This window comes from Apostichopus japonicus, chromosome 3, assembly GCF_037975245.1.
Source record: "Apostichopus japonicus isolate 1M-3 chromosome 3, ASM3797524v1, whole genome shotgun sequence".
Classification (NCBI taxonomy): Eukaryota; Metazoa; Echinodermata; class Holothuroidea; order Aspidochirotida; family Stichopodidae; genus Apostichopus; species Apostichopus japonicus.
In genome coordinates this window covers 8,739,720-8,761,647 of record NC_092563.1, presented here as the reverse complement: position 1 = coordinate 8,761,647, position 21,928 = coordinate 8,739,720, and the positions used below count along the sequence as shown (strand labels likewise).

General features: G+C 37.0%; 1 long non-coding RNA gene across 1 annotated transcript; it reads right to left on the bottom strand.

Moving 5' to 3' along the window:
• Positions 1-297: 297 nt before the first annotated feature.
• Positions 298-21,029, bottom strand: LOC139962553 (uncharacterized). Its single transcript, XR_011791263.1, has 3 exons — positions 17,934-21,029; positions 17,028-17,120; positions 298-1,132 (listed from the first exon to the last, which is right to left on the bottom strand). It is a non-coding gene; the product is annotated as an uncharacterized lncRNA (long non-coding RNA).
• Positions 21,030-21,928: the final 899 nt, after the last annotated feature.

The following is a 21,928-nucleotide window of genomic DNA, read 5'->3' as shown; positions in this document are numbered from 1 at the left end:
AGCCGGCGAGTGAAACGAATCGATAATTTTATCGAGAGGGAATGGTACGCGCCATTAGAAAGCAAAGTCATTGTTATAAAGCTCTATAGCTTTCTGAAGTTAAAGTGTATTTTCGATGGCTAAAGTCACATAACTGCGGCACTAATTGCTTGTTTAATATGACACATTAGACGGAGAACTATTCTAGGTTACAGCTATAGGTGTATAGGGACGTTGTTAATATATATAAAACTATGTAGAGAATTCGTTATTTGATTAAAAAACAACTTGGATGTGTTTATAGGCCTATCTGTCTTGTTGAATGTGGCTATAAATTACAGCAAAACAAAGCACAAGACGTTTCGAAGACACGATGGAAACACTGCCATTGAATACCGAATGAAAATTTTAATATGCAAAGTCAAGGTTTTGGTTTGTTTTAAAAACTAGTACTCATTTATGGGCTTAGTGCGGTGAGATGACAAGTATACGATAAAACACCATGGCAAAATGTTGTTAGGCGTTTAATTTACATCATGTAATCTGCGTTTATAACATGCATAAGTTCTACAATAATTAATCTATATCGGTAATTTCTTGTCAAAGTGTTAACTTAGTAATGGTTATTACGTCTTATACCAATTGGTTATTATATATTGATACATAGTCATTGTGTTTATAGTCAACTGTTTAAGCATTAGTTACGGTATGTATATTCCACTGAGTAAAGATCTCAGTTTTTTAAAGTGTTCAAACTTTGCTTAAGTTCAGCTACGCCGTTGCCTGATGCATGGTTTATCAGTACCACTCACACGGTACACTTCAGACACCGCATGGTGTACTTTATAGCCTCATCTAATTCCTAACATTCAATCCACCAAGGTAATCATATTCTTTAATTCTTGCAGGGTTCAACACATGACCGTATTGTATGGTACATCGGGACGTTCATCTACTCAAGATGATTTCACTCGAGTCTATACACAATCAAATGAATGACTGCATCAAATACTGAGAATATAAGCCTGTATATTATGTTGCCCACCAACAGGGCAAAACTTATAGTAAACACTGGCTCGGACACTCACCTCGCGTCCACTGTTGGCCGTTTGTCACTAATCAAATGTTGCAACACGCACACCAGGAAAAAGTCCTGTTGGGATAAATATCCGAAGAGTACACAACATAAAAAATATAGAAAAAATGAGGGATTAACAGTCTTAAACGGATTAGGACGATAAGTGTACTTTCTTGTGAATGTCTTTTCGTAGTTGTTTGGAAAAACAGATTTTATACCTGTCAGAAATATCTCCATAAATAAACGGAAGCAGCAAAGAAAGTTTAGCCTTTAAAGTGAACTATTAGTTTTGTTTCTCTGACAGATACATTGGTGATGGGAGTGATTGAGTAATTATTATTATCATTCTGTTTTCTGTCATTCCGCTCTCAATGGTTTCCTTGACTACGATGTAGGGTTAGGGTCAGCATGACCAGTGGCGGAGCTAGGGGTATTGGTCAGGGGGGCTAGAATAGTCTGTAGGGGCGCTTTCGACAATATCTAAGCGGAGCGCCATCACAGGTTGGCGCGGAGCGTACAGAATTTTATTGAGTAAAGATACTCCCTAGATCGCCGGAAATGACCCTTTCCGGGCCTTGCTAATTTGCAGATAATGTGACAAATATCAATAGGTAGATGAGAGCGCAATAAAAAGTCAATAATCGCGAATGAGTTAAAAGTGGTAAAAGCTGAAAAGGGCGCCAGCAGTCCATTTGAGTCCGTCGGGGGGGGGGGGCATCCGCCCCCTGACTGTATGGACGCTCCGCCACTGAGCATGACCCTGTACACCAACTACATCATATTCTCATTATATGCTATACGTTTCGAATATCTAGTTCATTGGTGGTAATTGTTGTTGTAAATTTATAGATGCACGACAACTATGTAGTTACTATGTCATAAACCGCAAGACAATGTTTGTACATCTGCAGTTGAACTCAATATTGACTATGAGAACCACTAGAAACTAACCTTCATTTCCTGGTTCCCTTATACACACAACCGAACAATATATATAAACAATGTATAGCATTCCTTTTATGGGCCTCCAACGTTTCTCTGTAAATCATAAACAGCGACTAAAACACACAAAATGTAAAGAATGATGCACTTGACGGAGTTATGATGGCATTCACTGCGGTCGAAAAGTGTAATCGGACGATAAAACAATCCCTACTCAAGAAAACGCTGGAAATTAGACAAGCTGTGTTGACATGTTGGCGTCTTGAGGTGAAAATTACATTTTCCTGCCATGACAGGCGTGTATACATATGATAAATATCAACAAAAAATCGTGCTTAAATACAAGTCTGATAAAATATATTGAATTAAATAAAAAAAAAAAGAATCACATCTCATTGAATGCAAGCATGCATGACCAACATTGGTCCTTCGTGAATTTCATTATTATTTTATTACTCTCTCAAAAAAAACCCCGTTTCATCTTCAGTAGAAGATTACTGTTATAGCAGTCATGGGCTTATTGGCAGCTATGAAATGGAAATGTAAAATTACAGCTGAAACTAAACACATTGAATGTATACGCAAGGCGCGTCTGGTTAATATGCCGTTCTACATAGCCAATATTTTCTTTTATTTTTCAAGAATTTATTTTAAAATACCACAGCTGTCTAAGATAAATGTATTTGCTGGGATGTAGATTAAATATAAGGAATTCTATCCCTATCATATCAATGTGTATATATCGTGTTAGGTGTAGGACACGGCTTTATTATATAATAATATTGATATGTTCTGCAGTGTTCATAATGCTGCAAGTGTACTGTATATATATATATATATATATATATATATATATATATATATATATATATATATATATATATATATATATATATAGCGTGTATCAGTGTTGCGCAATGAAATTTGTGACCAGGTTCTATGACGTCACGTTCGAAGTTAAAACTAACCCAATTTTATTCTCTTAATTGTTATGAAAATGAAGAAAATGTGAATGGACAATATGCAAGTAAAACAGAAATCTAGTTTACTATACTGTAACAAAATTGTGTCTTCAGCAACTTAGTCTTTGAAATTTAGCTTTAGAGAGATTGTTCATTTGTTTCACATATAAGTCAATATATGGTCAATGTTGGTTTAATCAAGTTTATACTTTGCCTTTGACGATCCTGCTAGGATCGAAACGTCAGACCCTCTACTTATACAAAAATCACTTGTATATTTGGTAGACATTTGGAACTTTATCAAATATGACGTCACAGGGTTTGACAAGTTAGCCTTCACTCGTAGGTAGGGTTGTATTTTCTAGCTGGTGATGTCAGAGAGGGTATGGTGTGTTGGAGGTAGAGTTGTATTTTTTATCTGTTGATATTATAGAGAGCACCCGATACTTATAGCTAGTACAATAACTATACAGTAGTTACTGTACTTGCTATGAGTATTGGCTGTAGAGAGAGTATGGGGTGTTGGAGATAGGGTTGTATTTTCTATCTGCTGATATTAGAGAGTGTATAATGGTTTGGAGGTAGGGTTGTATTTTCTATCTGCTATCTATGGTGTGTATTTTCTATCTATATGCTGATATTAGAGAGTGTATATGGTGTGTTGTGCAGGATATAGTTGGTATTTAATAATCTTCCATTCAAACAGTGATGTTTGAAATGAAAACCGTTAAATGCATGAAATGTTGTTTACGCCTTTCACCTCATTACTTACCAACAATGTACATTTGAATTCAAATTGCTTGGAATCAAACTCTGGTCACCGTATTCAAACGTTTAAAATGACATCAGATGGCGTGATGGAGTCTTGCTTTTTTAATCTTTGTATAACTGTGTTGCATAGTTAGCCTATACCTATTAATAGCTGAAAGGTGCATACACGTGAACGAAACACTTTCTAGTTGTACCTGAATTCTTCACATCAATAATTCACTGCCATTGTGAACTACTCATAATTTTTTGGTCGAAAGAATATTGATTGTTCATCACGTTTTTATGAGCCTATTGATAAAATTGCCACTCAGCCCATTCCCTCCAAGGTGATAGTATAAATGTTCACTCATTTAAACAATAAACACAGGAAATTGGACTTACAATGTCGTCAGTAACATGCTGTTTGGAAACATCAACAAATACTAAATTGGCAACCTTTGGAATGAAGAAGAATAAAGCTACTGTCTTCTTGGTTGGGAGAAATATTCGGTGATATTTCAAGGAAAAGCGGTATAGGAGATAAGTAGGTCTCTTTTAGCAGTATTGTAGCTTGGGATTTATAGCTGCTTTATTTGTTATACATGTAAATGAAAGTACTATAGGAGATAGTCAATGGAAAGGGATATGTCATCGGAACGGGATATGTCCGTGCGATCTTGCAACTTATGTACGTAACCAGGGGGTAGGAAGCTTCCAAAAGTGTGGGGGGGGGGGGCACAACATCAGAGCGGCACTTTCTCATTCCACAACACCACTCGTTATGCTATAAACCGATACACACCGGCCATATCACTTAACTATATATGATGTGTTAGTATGCTATCAATATTATTATGGTGCACGTGACTCTATTTATAGGCTTAAGATATCCAAAAGACATTTCTTTATCAAAGGGGCACATTTTATTTGCCAGTAGGGCACATTTGCTATTTTGGAAAAAAGTGGGGGCACGTGCCCCCAATGCCCCCCTCCCCGGCTCATACCCCCTGAACGTAACGCACGCAAGGGACACTCAGTTTCAACCGCGATTTTTTCATTGTGTCTTAGAAACATTGCAACATAATTTTATTCTTGATTTTCACAACTTGGGGAAAATATACAACTATAAGAGCCTAAAAATCAACCATATGATTGTCGGAATCACTTGATGAAAACCGCACATTGTAGGCATAAAGTGTGTTGATAGTTAATGAATGGATGGGTGAACACAACAGCATAATAAGAAACTTATCATGTTGATTGAACCAACTATACATATTTCTTGCCTATAATTTAACCATAATTCCAAATATATATATATTGTCTAATAACAAATTTGGTTTACCACTGCAGTTAATACTGTCATTAAATTATCGATCCAACATGAATACACCGCTAAGCAAACAGGATGTCCAAATATACGAGGGTTCTACTAAGAAATTTCATCAATTTTAAAAATTAGAAAAAAAACTTTTACAACTTAAAGTGACACTTATCAGGCTTACATTAATTATCACTTTTTCTGAAGTAATATATTACTGGTATTATCTGGTTGATTTAACTACATTTAATCAAAAAAATTCTTAAATACAGAAGCTGCAGAGTCAGGTGTCCAACTAACTCTGAAATAGTTTCTGTTTGCTCTAGAATATACCGTCGTTCGTTATGACAAATTAATATGCCTTTGAGGACGTCCAAAAAGCAAAAATCCACTGTCAACGAAATGTCTCTAACTCGCAAATAATTTAGAATGACCAAATATGAAGACACGCGTGGAGGTTTCCATGAAATAATATTAAACATGAATGTTTTACACATCTTACATGTGATGATTCCTTGCTTCCTTTATATGGTTTATACCCACACGCTCATAGCTAAATGTTTACCTGTACTTGGTACTTGTATGTGTGGTACTTATATCTGGGGACTTCTCAAACACGGATTACTGTTCACCTGTACTCCAAACAGTATGGTTTTTCTATATAGGAATCCACACACTCAGATAAATGTTCACCTCTACTTCAAACAGTGTGGTACTTATATCTGGGGACTTCTCAAACACGGATTACTGTTCACCTGTACTTCAAACAATATGGTTCTTCTATATAGGAATCCACACACTCAGATCAATGTTCGCCTGTACTTCAAACAACATGGCTCTTCTATATTGGAATCCACACACTGAGCAGGGATCCAATTATATAAGTTATTTCTTCAGGTTGGGATAATTGTTTACAAGGCGTTCACATTCCTGCTTAAAGTGAAATCATGTTTACAAGGTGATTTAAATTTGACCTCTGTAAACATAACATGTCTTTTGACCTCCACTAAATAATACTTTCTGTATACTTAATATGGGGCATCAACTTGACCAGTATGGAATTCTTGGGGTATCATTTCTACAAGGTTTCACACATTGTAATCCCTACTGACCTCAACGAATGTCCGAGATACATGCCCACGTTTCCCATCTTCAGATCTAGTGTTTACAAGCTAGTAGTAACAGAGTCTTACATAACCATCACACAAGACAAGCCGACAACGCTCATTGCAATTTTTACCATAGCAACATAGGGAAATTCGGTCTTCGTAACAGAGCAATACAAATTTGGAATGATCTATCAAAAAATTTGTCTATCAAAAAAAAGTCCATAACTTCAAAACCCACATTCACCAGACATTTGAAAAAGGAATTTATTAACTCGTACTAGTATTATATAATCTATTCACGTATCCATCTCAGCACCATTAGGATATTATTACTGTATATTTAATCCTTACGTATGTTCTGTATTATAAATATTTGTACATTTTCTTTTCTTTCTCCCAGGGAGTCTTGTTAAGTCTTTTTAAGACTTTATAGGAGACTTCCTTTCCCATTGTACACAATTGGCGATAAAACAAATAAATGAATTCAAAAAAAAAATTTCAAAGCTAAGGTTATATACAGGACTTTATATGTAGGGGCCTGAACCTTAGTGAAGGTGAATCAAATAATTTATAAATAAAGTATAGTAAGGTCCTGGGATCGTTAAAGACGGCTCACATAAGGGGAAGCGCATGCGCATACTCCTACAGACACACAAAGTCTAGACGCCCATGGAAGGTGTATTCTGAGGCATATTTAGACTTTGAATTAGGTCTTTAAAAAAGGTCTAAACGCAATGTTGGTAATAATAAATTCTCTTGACGTTCTGTGGGAGGTTGAAAAAGAGGGGTCTAACTTTTTCATTATTTAATGCATGGAAAACAAAACTTCCCCGATTGACTTTGAAGGTGGGGGCATGCCCCTATGATTCCCTCTTCGCATGTCACTGACACGACTCTACTAGCCGCCATAACGCCCAGTCGAGCAATCATCGTTGCTTAATGGGGTGAATCTTAGTGAAGGTGGATCAAATAGTTTATAAACTAAGTAAAGTGAGGCCCTGTGATCGTTAAATACTACTCCCATAAAGGGACGCGGCATGCGCACACTCATAGTTGCTTAATGGTCAATATGCATGCTGGTCACGACTAGAGACCAGACAGGCTTAAGACCGAGACCAGTCACCACACTGACCTCTGTATATTACAGCACTTTCACATACTACCCTCGGAATCTGTTGTATCTATCGGACCATTACGCTACCAGCTATAACTGATTACATTAATTCCGATCAGACATGCTTTCGTAGTGTTTGTATATGTTACAGTAACGCCAAAGAGGAATTTGGTAAGCCGTTCACTGTGGTTGATGCGTTTCGTAAATGAAGCACGACCAAACCACTGTCAAATCATCGATCCAGTCACATTGCCATGGTATTTTGTTTATACATGTAAACAATAAAAGATTGATATGTTTATCTTTTGTTGTTGTTCCTCATAAATGTAAATGTGGTTTAAGTATAGATTCCTGATATTTTGTTAACAACATATCTATATTCATTACATTTCTCTGTACCCAATATGCTCTATTATACAAATTGAAATTTCATCAACATGATTTAATACTACTGGGACTCGTGAAATTGTTCACTAGAGGGTATGGAAGTAGCCTACATACATTCCCTAACACGCAAACTAAAATATCACTTCATTGGAAATTATACAGACTAAATGCTGTTTCTCTCGTTTACACTGCCTGTATACTGCTTGTTTCTTTTTCTTTAATATTTCCTATTTTTTTTCACTTTCTTTCTTTGTTTTTCATTATTTTGGTCGCTAGCTCGATAAAATTTCCTTGTTTTTCTAGAGTGTCCTGTTTATATTATCCTACATTCTATTTTAAGCATGTATAGACGAAATATATGAATCATTGAATAACATTGAATTGAATTGAAAGCAGATTAAGGACCGCACTCATTGCGAAGTGATTGATGGTGCATTGACTTATACTCTCCATTCTAATTAAATAACACCGATATAATTTTGGGCATTCCTCTTTAAGAACAGATGGTGGTAAATTTGTGGGCGTGCTCTCTAAATCGATCTTTCGTTGTTGTAGTTACAAAGTAAATTAATCAATCCCAAACGAGCCTATTTTTCATCGATTATGTAATCTATCGACGCGGATTTCCAATAAATGTTGACTTTTGATTATATTTTGATTCATTTTGTATAATTGTGCATAATATCGTGAATACAATATATATACTGTTTTGCACTAGAGTCTGGACTAGTATATTTTATTACCATAGGGGCGTCACTAAGGTTCATCGATTGAAAGGGAGGGGGTGGGGGGGGCAGAGGTGTGCTAGCACATTCGTCCAAACAATATATTCGTTCGTCCCGACCAACAGTCTCGAATTCCCCATAAACGACAACACCTACTTCAATTCGTGAACGCAACGCTGACACAACACTATAATCGAATGGTCATGTGATCTATATTAACTCTGATTCGTGGAATTTAGAGTTTATTTGATATCCACGCTGACAAGTTTTAATTTGAAGTATAATTTAGAGAGCATGAGGTTTTGATCCTACCATTTTAACTCTATTTATGTTCATTTAGTTGTCTATCTGTCTGTCTATAGTTAAAATGTGTCCATAATCTGTTTTTGTTTCAGTTTGCTGTTGAAGAAGATCCTGCTATAGGATTGAAACATCAGGCCCTATAACTTATACTTTTCACCGACACAGGATATTTGTAGTTAATAAACGGTTTCTTAATAGTTTTTAACTCTTTCAAATTTAAATTTTGAGGTGAAATGTTGAAATTTCGAGATAAACATCAATATTTCGCGAACAATTGTTGAAATATCAATCAAACACGTCGATATTGAATGATGTAATGTAAATATTTCGATAAAGAAATTTCAAAATTTTGATGTCAAACGCCGAAATTGCGAGGTAATACATCAACACCTCGACATAAAACGTTGCCAATTTCTTGCTTTTAAATTTTAAGCAGATGGAGTGTCCGAACTTTATTATAAACTTCAATATTTCTAGATAAAACGTAAAAATTTCGGGATAAAACATACACATTTCGATATAACAGGTTCGCATTGTGTGACACAATGTGACACTTCTCATGTATAACGTCAAGGATGTATGACAAACGTCGAAATTTCGTGTAAAAGATCGCCATTTCATGCAAAAATCAAACATTTTAAGGTAAATTTGGTAATAAAGAGTAGAAATTTAACGTTCAACAAAATGTTTAGATTAAATGTTGACATTTTGACATAAAATGTAACACTTTTATGATAAAACGTCACATTCCCGAGATAAAATTTAACATTTTCACGCACACCGTAAAAAAAAAGAAAAAGAGTTAAAACGTTTCGAGATAAATCGTCAAAATGTCGAGATGGCTTGTCCAAATTTTTATGCCACCTCCGCCCCCCACCCCCTGGTCAATGTTAAAGTTAAGTATATAATTAACGGTTGCTCCCATGTTTGAAAGAACTCACCCATGGATAGACCGACTTAATTAAGCAGTTGAACAGAACAACAGCAATAAAACAGTAACCAAGGGTGAAATATTCTAATGAATTGGTTACTTGCAGACCGCACAGGGATAAAAATATGAATATTTATGAATAAATATGAATATTTATGACTAGCAAGGAAACTTTAACTAAGATTATAATACAATATCAAATGGGCTCATGTTTGACACAATGCTTGGGTGGTCTCGCGAACTAAAGGAATAAACAAAATAATTATAATTTCATAGTCATTTTACAGATCTATCATCTTCCGAATTTCATGGTCACTTCATTCTATTCAGCTTCTTTCATAAAACGCCATTGAACGATTGCCATCAGCAATAGCTAAAAATCTGAATTATTTATGTCCAAAGTTTCATGGGAAGGTTAATTTCAAAAACGGCATAAGTAAACTTATTCAACCTTGCAAGGAAAGCTTTGAAATACGTACTTAGTATGTGGTCTTATTTCAAGATCATTCAAAAGAGTGCAGTGTATATTTCTGCATTCATAAAACAAAAATGAGATTTTTTTTTTCGTTCGCTACCTTGTCTATTAATACTTGCTAAAAGAAACAGACATGTCACATGACACCAGCTTGCATCGACTGCGCACTGGAAACTATATTTGGGGACAAAATTCCCATTTATGGCTTGCCATCTCTCGATTTATATTTCGCAAGCGATATAATCCAATCTTGAATTGCGTATACATTCCCCATTGTTTGATTACAGTACAATTATGATCACCACTTAGTTTGCACAGGCTGTATACACCAGCTGTAGTGGGCAACCAGTAATTAAATAGCAATATTGGTGTCCAAACATTAAACAGGGGCTGCCACAAGAGCTTTGTGTTTATATCAATGGTATATTGATGGCCTTGCTTGAGCTAAACTCTATATACAACCACATTGGCAATGTATTTTCTCTCCGAATTAGGAATTCGGATATCATAGCAAGGTTTATTTAGACACATCAGAGACACTATACAATTCTGGTAAGCCTACATACGTAGGCCAGTATAAAATTAGATAGGCCTATACTTAAAGCATGATGTGATAGGGAATACGTGTATAAGCATACTAATGTGTACACGAGCCTATATACAAGCATCAAAAATTATCTTCATCAGTTCTTAAATAGTATTAGATTGCGAAATCTTCTGTTTGCAAAACTCTTACAAATTGGTCTATACGTGCAGTGGAATATCCATTGACAAATGACAAAACTTAATTTGTAAGAGTTAGGTACTTACTACTGGCCGGGATGGGGGGGGGGGGTCGGGAGGTGTCAAGGGTGGGGATTGAAGGTGTAAATAATAAATAATAATAATAAGTACGTCTTTATACAAGAAAACATTTCAAAAAGTCTTGGGTAAATTTAGTTGCTGATAATATAAAGGGCCATCACAGTTGTTAAATTACTATTAAGTGGATAACTTATAAAACGAAATGCTATGCTTTTCAAAGTATTGTCTAACTCAACGACTTTTGACTTCAATTCGATATTTATTATGGGCTTTTACTTCAGGCTTTCCGTTACATTGAACGCAGGGGATATTATCTGGGTGATATAGTTAGTAATAATGCATTACGTTCTATGTGTAACACGTATATATCGTGGCGGATGATCAGTGTACGCATAAGTTGTGAGCTTGTTAATATCCCAATCTATTCTAAGTCCCTTAATTACTAAAACCTACGTGTTCGCGTTATAGTAACCTATACGCGAAATTGACAACCGGAAAAAGCTTAAAAGATAGAGAGAGTGAATATAGAAGGATGACAGAAATAGCATGTTAATGAGATCGCAAAATTGACTAGCAAAAAGACAACAATGCCGGAAATGGACTGCGTAATGCATGCTTTAGATTTTGATGAGCAAAGAATTTATAACAAGTGGTGGTCTATATGAAATCAAGGCGCATTAGTGTAACTTGCAGGCTATATAATAGTCACGTACAGCTAGTGTTTGTGTGATATCAATCAAGGAATCATGAATCATGAAAACTGAAGTAAATCATGGCTCCTTAATGTTTGTGTACCGAAAAACACATCATGCTGTATTTTGGTACTCATTCTGTTTCTTGTAAAGCGTATTGAGACCGTCGGTATGATGCGCTATATATATAGGCATAAGTGTTATGATTATGATTATTATGTCGGATTGCCTTTAGTCCATGATAACAATGACAAGACGGTGTAATTGGTAGCTGTTTAGTTATTCTATAGGCTAATACGTATGTAGAGACTATATATACGATATTATTCACTCGTGCACTGTTCCACAATATTGCGTTTTGCAGCAGCAAAAACAATAGGTTACGTATATAAATACAGGGATGGGCCAAAGTTTACATGACGTATATAAGATATATTATGTATAAAGCGTTATACAGTATCAGTATTATGAGTACATACATTATCAGTTTCATTAGGAAGTAAGAACGTTTGTTTAACAAGATAGGCTAATTGATTTGAATGAAATATTCATTACCATATAGATAATGTTGACTCGCAATGAAATATACAACCATTACGAAGAACTAAATGAAGTATACGGATATATGAAGTAACAAGCAAGAATCGTACAGGCTTCAGGAGGCCATTTGCATCACCATATTAGCTGTTATGTAATTTAGCATGACAATATCTTAATCAATATGGTATGTTTCAAGCAAGACACCGCCCGTTAAAACCGATAGTTTCAGGCCAAAATTCAAAACGTTTCTCAGATTGAATACAACTGTTGAGTTTATTCTTGCCTAGCTGATATTAAGTTGTAACATTTTAATTTTTTTTTTCTGATACAGTGATATTGACACATAACGTGTTGATGAAATTGACATAGGCCTATGATATATCAATATGTTTTTTAGCCTGAGTAAAACAATGGCGTTTTATAAGCGACTGACCGCACTGAGCTACAGTGACGCCGATCCCCGCTAAAAAGCCACTGAAAGATCGTGTCCAGTCAAAAATCACCCCAAAACTAACGTTGAACCACCCCCACTAAATTATAAGAAGATTATAGATAAAGTAAACGTATAACGCTGTTAGAAAAGGCAATACTTCGAATAGTACTTCATGCATAAGCATTGTGTGCATGTCATATGCACCCAGTTGGGATAATTGTTTCTATACTGTAGTGTCATGTCCCGCTTTCATAGCACTCGTGTTGTCAGTACGAGCAGTATGAATATCATGTTTGTATCAGATCAAGGTTAGGAACTGTTTGTACTGACAATACCAGTGCTTTGAGAGCATGATATTGGAGTACAGTTTAGAGAGGTATTAGCATTAGGAAATTGTCCCAACTGGCTGGGCATATGGCATGAGTTTGTATTTCACAGCGTTGTCTATATGTGACGCTCATTTTGACAGTTATCACACAAAACATATACTTGTGTCAAAGTACGTTAGCCTGACGTTTCGATCCTAGCAGGATCTTTTTCAGAGGCTGAATGACAAGTTACAGAAGGGACAAATACACGCACAGAATACAGACTGGTTAATGAGCAGGGTGATCACGAAAGAGATAGATGTAAGAGGATTAGTGGACAAGGGATGGAGATGAGAAACAAACCAACAGAGGGAAGAGGAGAGGTAGGAGATCAACTTATACTTGTCGGATGTCATGGTTATATCGCGATCCTCCGGAGACAAATTTGTTCATTTTCAAAAGCTATGGAGCGTTTCATACAGTTTGCGAGGTAACTTAAATTATATCCATTACCTTGTCATTCGTGGTTTAATGTATGCAGGCATATTTGATGTGGCTTAATTCATGGAGCTCATGTTACGTGGTTTTGTAGTTGAAATAAGTGCGTCATCTATGTGTGCATATTTGTTTGTATTTCATTTCGATAAAAAGAATATAAAATGTCCTTGAACTTCACCAAAGTATATGCAAATATGATACACTTATAACTAACTCACATCAAACATCGACACAGAGTAACAGAAAAAAAAAGTCAACGGGATTATAGTTAGATATATTGACACCAGAAATAACTGAATTGTAAAATTAGGTTATAATTGGCGTTTCTTTAATATTGATGCGTTTCTGCGACATGTATACCTGCAACGTTAACAACCATACTATATTTCCAGAGAGGAAAAAAAGCAAGTCATCTTAATTTGTTTTATTGGTCTCACGTGTGTTTCATGTGTTTCATTATCGTTTGATCAAAGAATGAATATGTTCTTCGACATAAAATCGAGCTAAGCCGGCTTTTAATGTATTCTATACATCCAAGTATCGGAAATAACATCGTCAGCGAGAAACAGGGGAAGGGATTGCCAGGCACGAAAATCGATTCCCCCTTAACGCGAAAGGTTCTCTCAAGCATTACAGTTCACATTTAATCTTCTCTTATCCAGTTAACCAAATTTCAACGCTCAGTCAAGGAAATCAATATTCACAAAAATGAAAAATTTTGAAAGTGAAAATTACATTGACCTCAGTGGATGACAATCAATAAAGTCAATAAGCAGTCACACATTGCACCAAGTCATCTCGTTGTTCATTTGGTATATATGAACCACTGTTTTCATCTAAGGATTAATTAATAAGAATATTTGTTAACCGACTGAACGCTTGCTAATTTTAGAAACGTGAATGTAGGAAAGCGTGAAAACAAACAGCTGCCAAACTACATAACTTCACGGCAACACATGAATAAGATACAAACACGCTTATTTGTCTCATGTATAGGCTGTACTTTGAAATTGCCTTTTGACTAACATGTGCAAGGGTACGGTGACTGATCGATCGTATAGGCTGCCGGTTATAATAAGAATCTTTTGTTATTGTTCAATTAACTATATAGACCGGTTCCTATTGAATATTTTACATTACAAGATTGTCATCTATAAACATGCATGGATATGTAATATATACATTACATGATACCAATCAATATATTATTCAACTTAAAAGAGTCCGTTTTACCATGGTAATGGTAGACGTAAGGATTATGTTTTATTTGCAGTATAGAAACCCTATAGCTTTGGGGTGGGTTTGAACCCATGCAGTGCGGCTCAATTAATGAGTTTTTTTCTTGTTGTTGCTGTGGTTGTATAATGATTCAAATGTGACGACTGTTATACGCATCTTCATATTCTTGAACATATTTGTCGAGCAATAATAATTATTTGGACTCTATATATGACTCAACGTATAAAATTGATCCATCTATGACTGCAGTTTAATTTCTGTCATTATGTTATTTCCATTCCGAGTCTATTATTTAAATGTCCTCTGTCATCATGTAGAAATGTTTCAATTATTCGGGAGGGGGTGGGGGAGGGTGAGGGGGAGAGGGAGTGGGAGGGGTTGAGCCTTTAGAGAAATGAGGAAGGGAGCGGGTGGCACCTTTTCCTCAAAACGTCTTGCAATATCTCAACGCCATATCTTTTATGTTTAGATAGTTATACCGTACATGTCCTTAGCCTTCTTGTATTCTATACGCTATAACAGTTCTATGAATGTTTAGCAGCCTACCATTTGAATAGTCCGGTACTCAATTTTTTTTAACGGTATTTGATATACAACTTTGTGTTCCAACATTACCATCGTATAGGTCCTACCATCTTATAGCATCATTTATCACGAACCACTTGGTATTTATTTTAATGTATGTCAACTCATTTCATACTTGAGCATTTTATGCGCACCCCCCGTGAGCGAGTCTGTTCAAAGTTTTAGGTCTGGGCGTTAACTGGATCAATTTTAGTGTCTGCCTATATAATAGATATAGCTTAAAGCTATAGTTATAAGATGACAACAGTCCCTGATGAATAGGACAGAAAATCAATTCCACCATCTATTAAAATTCCAGCCAGAATTTCATAAATATTCCGGCAAGTCGAATGTATGCTTTGCGTACCGAACGTTGCGTTCTTCGATGTTGGTTACACGGGATAGAATGTTATATAGTACCTGGCAACGTATTTGTATCTGTTTCCAATACAAAACATTATGATCTTAATTTACTCAGGGTGAATGAATAAGTTTATCTCAGTTTAGGAATAAAAAAAAAACAGAAATGAGGAAGATGGCGTCACGGCCAGGTCACTGATGAGGTGGGCAAACATGACGAAAAAAATGGGTAAAACAAATTGTTAGTTTCAAAATAGTACCACTACTATATGTACTATCACATGGAAAGATATGTTGGTATTCCTCAGTCGGACAACTACAAAATAACAGCTCAGATAGAGATGAAATACTCGGTGTCTACTTTTGAAGCTAGAACGTTCACAAAGTATGACCATGTGATGGTTAGCAATATAACACCGGCAGCATTTCTTTTTTTACAGCGTGATGCATGTTTACGAAACGTTAGTACTGGTGTTACAGCAAGAAGACACAGGATCATACTCCCCTCCAGTATATAGGGACAGTTGGGGGGGGGGTGGGGGTGATGCTGAGTGGGCAACAACAATATGGTGAAAGCAAAATCGAGATCAAAAGGGCCTTATAAATTTGGGGTGATAGGAAATGAGTTACAAAATTACACTCCACAGGCCATTCATGATAAACATACCTGGATGTGTTTTATTTGCTTCGTGTGCGATCGTATAAGAAGTGGAACGATGAAGCAGAAATGCATATTGCAGTTGACGGTATAGCACAACATAATTTATAGGAAGCGAGACAGTAAATAGGTGTTTGCGTCATGTATGCATCGGCCGAAGGATCTAGATTGTTGAATTAAACATGAACGCATAAACACGCTTATAGGTGTACAATAATATGCCCTGGGTGATAGTTGGAAGAAGTCATAACCATGCCGACATTTTACCTTAAATATGTAGATGACCTGAATAACGTAATCGTTGAGATTATACAATAGCCTATATTGAGTTGACGAAATGTTTCAACGTAAAAACACAACCCGAGCGTATACCAGAGATCGGGAAACCCGAATAGTTTGTCATGCTACAGTTGAAAAGAAATGTAGAGGACATATTCTTATACGACAGTGATCTGTAAGTTCTATTGGGGGTAATACAGGGGGAAGGAATAGTTTGCTCTACTCTATCACGTGTTACGTGAGAGCGTGGTGGCCAATTGGCTAAGGCGTCGGACTCGTGATCCAAGGATTGCTGGTTCGATTCATACCTAGTTCACTGCGTTGTGTCCTTGGGCAAGATGCTTTATCTCACTTGCCTCTCTCCACCCAGGGGTTAACTGGGTACCTGTGAGGTAACTTGTCATTGGGCGCAGTTTTTAACTGCTGCCGACTGGAGGGATTGTCTCTGGGACAGGTTTTCATTGACCAGGGGTAATGTAACGTCTGTAAAGCGCTTTGAGATCTATCGCTGCTATAAAGCGCTATATAAAAAGCAAATACTATTATTATTATTATTAATACACTCAGCAAACTCACCCATTCCAATGTGGCTGGAATAACGGTATATAAGTACATTTCACGAGGATTAATCGACCTACTTATCCGGTGATTCTGTGTTGTCGTATAGAGCTGAAAGTATATAGAAAAAGGTTAATATAATTTATTATTTATCAGTATAGGACATAACCTGTATTGAGGGCCGTCACTACGTTCTATCGCTGTCGAGAATTATACGGTTTTTCTTATACAACAGTATTACTTATAAGGTCGAGGCAGCAGAAGTAACTGAGAAATTATACGATTTATAACACAACATTCCTCAGGAAAAAAATGTAATAAACGAACAGCATCAGTTGATTTTTATGCCTAAGCCTTTTGAATGTACACCAATTGGAGTGAGAAATATTCACTTTAAGACTAAATTGGATTATCACATAGCCGATGTATTGATCAGACTACGTGCATGCGTAAGAAGAATCAGTAACGTATATAGTAGGCCTATATATTATGTCTTATTAATATATTGCATCGTGAAAACAAAACGACAGGTGCAATATGAAGGTTGCAAACATAACGTTTCTATATGTGCCCTGACTGATATGTTCAGTTATAACGTATGAGGGGTGTTACAATCTTTGCTGTAGGGTAAAAACATGACGGAACCGTGTAATATGCATGCAGGCCAGTCAATATTTCACGTCAAAGATTTCTGGAATTATAAAAGAATTAGTGATGGCATTGAGCGGCGTATAGACTTCCACCATCGGCGTTCACGTTTTCAAATAAGTTCTATTTGGTAAATGAAATCACATGCATAGACGCTGTTACATGTATGTTATTTTTGTGTTTCCGTGCACATCCGTTTCCCAAATGAAAGTAAAATTCCTGCTGGCAATGGCATATGTGTTATAGGGAAACGTTTCGATAGGATATTATGCTTACCTTTAGTATGTTGTGACTAAGGGAGAATTCAGTAGAACTATCAGCCTTCTGCTATATGCTTACATGTGTAATATACAGATATCGTACGGTATAGGTATCTTGCGTTTTCATGTAAGAACGGAATCTGAACCATCCTCATTTTCTTTAGGTACCTCTTGGTCTACATAAAAACCGTAGAAAGATTCAATTCCTTCGAGCCTAACTTGGAACGTGAGCTCATGGAATTTAATGTGAGAGGAATGAAGACACAAAAGTTTCTCTCATTTCTGTCATTTAAGTTTTCTAATATCACACAAAACAGAATATGACGAAGAAAAGTTTTCAATAATTTCGCAATAATCCACGTATAGAGATGTCGTCCAATAATCTGGATCCGGCTTCTCTCGACGGCGATAGCCACTCATGGATCCGGCTTCTCTCGACGGCGATTGCCATGCATGAATCCGGGTTCTCTTAACGGCGGTAGCCATGCATGGATCTGGCTTCTCTCGACGGCGATAGCCAGTCATGGATCCGGCTTCTCTCGACGGCGATTGCCATGCATGAATCCGGGTTCTCTCGACGGCGATAGCCACTCATGGATCCGGGTTCTCTCGACGGCGATAGCCACTCATGGATCCGGCTTCTCTCGACGGCGATAACCATGTAGGGATCCGGATGGATCCGGCTTCTCTCGACGGCGATAGCCATGAATGGATCCGGCTTCTCTCGACGGCGATAGCCATGAATGGATCAGGCTTCTCTCGACGGGGATAGCCACTTTAGGAGTCGGAAAGCACAAACACGTACATGAAATCAAATCGAATCGTTCGATCACTGTATTCCAAAATAAAATAAACAAAATTAGTGATAACGTTACGTATGAGAGCACGGAACTGAAACTTAAAGGCATCGAAGACTCGCCCCAAACCGCGTGCCGCGCTCTTTCTCTCGACGGCGTTAGCCATGCGTGGATCCGGCTACTCTCGACGGCGATAGTCATGCATGGATCCGGCTTCTCTCGACGGCGTTAGTCATGCATGGATCTGGCTTCTCTCTACAGCGCTAGCCATGCATGGATCCGGCTTCTCTCGACGGCATTAGTCATGCATGGATCTGGCTTCTCTCTACAGCGTTAGCCATGCATGGATCCGGCTTCTTACGACGGCGATAGTCATGCATGGATCCGGCTTCTCTCGACGGCGATAGCCACTCATGGATCCGGCTTCTCTCTACAGCGTTAGCCATGCATGCATGGATCCGGCTTCTCTCGACGGCGATAGTCATGCATGGATCCGGCTTCTCTCGACGGTATTAGTCATGCATGGATCTGGCTTCTCTCTACAGCGTTAGCCATGCATGGATCCCGCTTCTCTCGACGGCATTAGTCATGGCACGGAACTGACACTTAAAGGCATTGAAGACTCGCCCCAAACCGCGTGCCGCGCTCTGAAAAAGTTAACTTTCTGTTGCTTGTAAGTGAAGTTTCTGCTTGTCTACAAAATGCAGACAGTAATGAAACGTGATACCTTGTTATCTTTAGCTGGACCTGAGATGTCCATCGCTGTATCGTATGTACACTGTGCTGTGGGTATTGACCACAGCTGTATGTACTGATCGTGCACCGACGGTAGCAAGCTGTGTGTGTATTTTCTGGGATCGATGGTGGTGTCTAACATTTTTGCTACACCTCATTTGAAACTAGGTCAGATTACCGGCATGGGACGTTCCTCTGTGCGCGAGTCTTCACACCCTTTAACGATGATACATTGTCGTTGTAGCATACCGTAAAATAGAAAATGTTCTCAGATAACACATCGGCAACACCATAATGTAACCCTCACATATTGTTTGGATTTTTTCTAATATGAGTTAATACTGAGCGATAATGTATAATACTTGCTTATAAATTTAAAACCACAAGTCTATCAACGTTTGGCATTTTCTGGTAGCTCCCCCACCCATCACCCCACCTCCGCTCCCGGTATCAATTCTTCGTAGTCAGTGTTGTTAGGTGAATTAATTTATGCCAGTGCTCGAATCTTCGGAAGTTTCTAAATCTCCTTAATTTGTCGAGCAATAGTTACGTCTACTTATTAGTTTAGAGTATTTAAGTTATATAATGTGCTCCCCCGTCGCACTATATACCCCAATTATTCTTCGACAATCATTCGCTCACAAAAAAAACTTATTCACAATCCACTTTAAAACAGCTGGTATACGCACCATCATGCCGATTGCCTCATCACAAACACGTGTATCAAACACATGTATGCCTCTTACTTGAAATCTTGTCTCAGAGAATGTCATGTTTTAATCAGTTATTCCATGCATCATCGTGCAATTTCATCCTCCCTTCCTTCTTCCGTCTACGGCGTTGTCTTGTCCTCTGTATAGAGACAAACGTTTGTTCAATCTTACATGATCGTGTCTATATCAGTATATATAAGATTCGGAGTGGTTAAGTTTGCTCTTTCGCCTCCGCCAAATGATCAGAAGAGGACAACTTGTTGACATTATAAGAGTCTGAAACGGTAAAAAAAAGTCTCTAAGGTATAGCAAGGAATGAAATCAATACACACCAATTGAAAATCTCTACGGTAGGTCGGACGTATCGCCGCCTATGGATAGATTTATCGTCATGACGTCATAGGATGTATAAACTAGTACATGAACACAGGCCGCTAAATGTAGTCTGAGGCCGTATTACAGAGTCTTCGCCGGCTTTTATTTTCTTTCACAACATATTGCCAAATGGCTGGTAATATTACATGAGATTGAATTTCAGTCATACATACCTGCACACTGAATTGATAAACGTCTATTCTCTATTATAAGAGCCCCACAGTACAACGCAAACGCACGCAGTCAAGAAGGTAAAAGTCATGAATAGGTCACATAATTTAGAATATCAATTCAATATTGGCACAGTATGCGACTCTATATAAATCTACATTTATCGTAACCAATCGTGACCAGTTTCACTTATAGGCCTACATCCAACATTGAATTCTGAATACTCAGAAAATTTACAATCCAAGATATTAAAACTTTACTGTCATTTTGTAGTAAATTTTGGTGAAAAAAAATGAATTTTTGCGATACAGGCATGTCTGATATGAAATTCCCGGGTATAATAATGTAATTCATGCTGTTCGTATATATATATATATATATATATATATATATATATATATATATATAAATATATATATATATATATATGTATATATATATATGTATAATATATATATATATATATATATATGATATATATATGATATTATCATAACTGGTCATCAGTACGTGTTTACTTTGAAATCCAGTAGCTATGCGTATAATGGTCATTGTGTGGGAAGAAAACATAACTACAATGTTCATTCCGGAAAGAAACAAGAATCAACGCATTTTGGAAAATACTATAATTCGTTTATCCCAACCAACCAGTTCAAGTTTTCCCCTTCTTCTATTTCATTTTCTGTATATGCCTCCAAATTGAGTTTCCCTGTTTATTCCCCTCAAGACTAATATGGCATCTTTGGGAATAAGTGGATAATAGACTCAGATCGTATCGAACTTGATTTCCAGATCTAGAGCGACATTTGACTATGAACAAAACCTCGTATAATGTATCACCGTCGTGCGTCCTCCGTCAGTGTCAATGAACAGTAACAAGTAAAGTATGTACAATTATGCTATATACGTCGTCGAATAGTCATTGATTTAACGCCACGCTACATCTGTTACCGCTTGTCACCACATAATATTACACACATGATAAATAGACAAACGTATAAGCATAACACTTTCTCTAACTGCAAATTTGTCATCATTTACTGACGCCATTTTTTACGATTGGTTTATGAGAAATCAGCATTGGGATACGACCTAATTAGTATACTGTTCGCCGATAAGTGGTCGTGCATTTTCGATTTTATCTTTGTACCATATTGTTGTTTGTCTTTTATGATCATAGTCCGTATAGGTTTATATAGAGATCTGTTCTACGTCGCCAG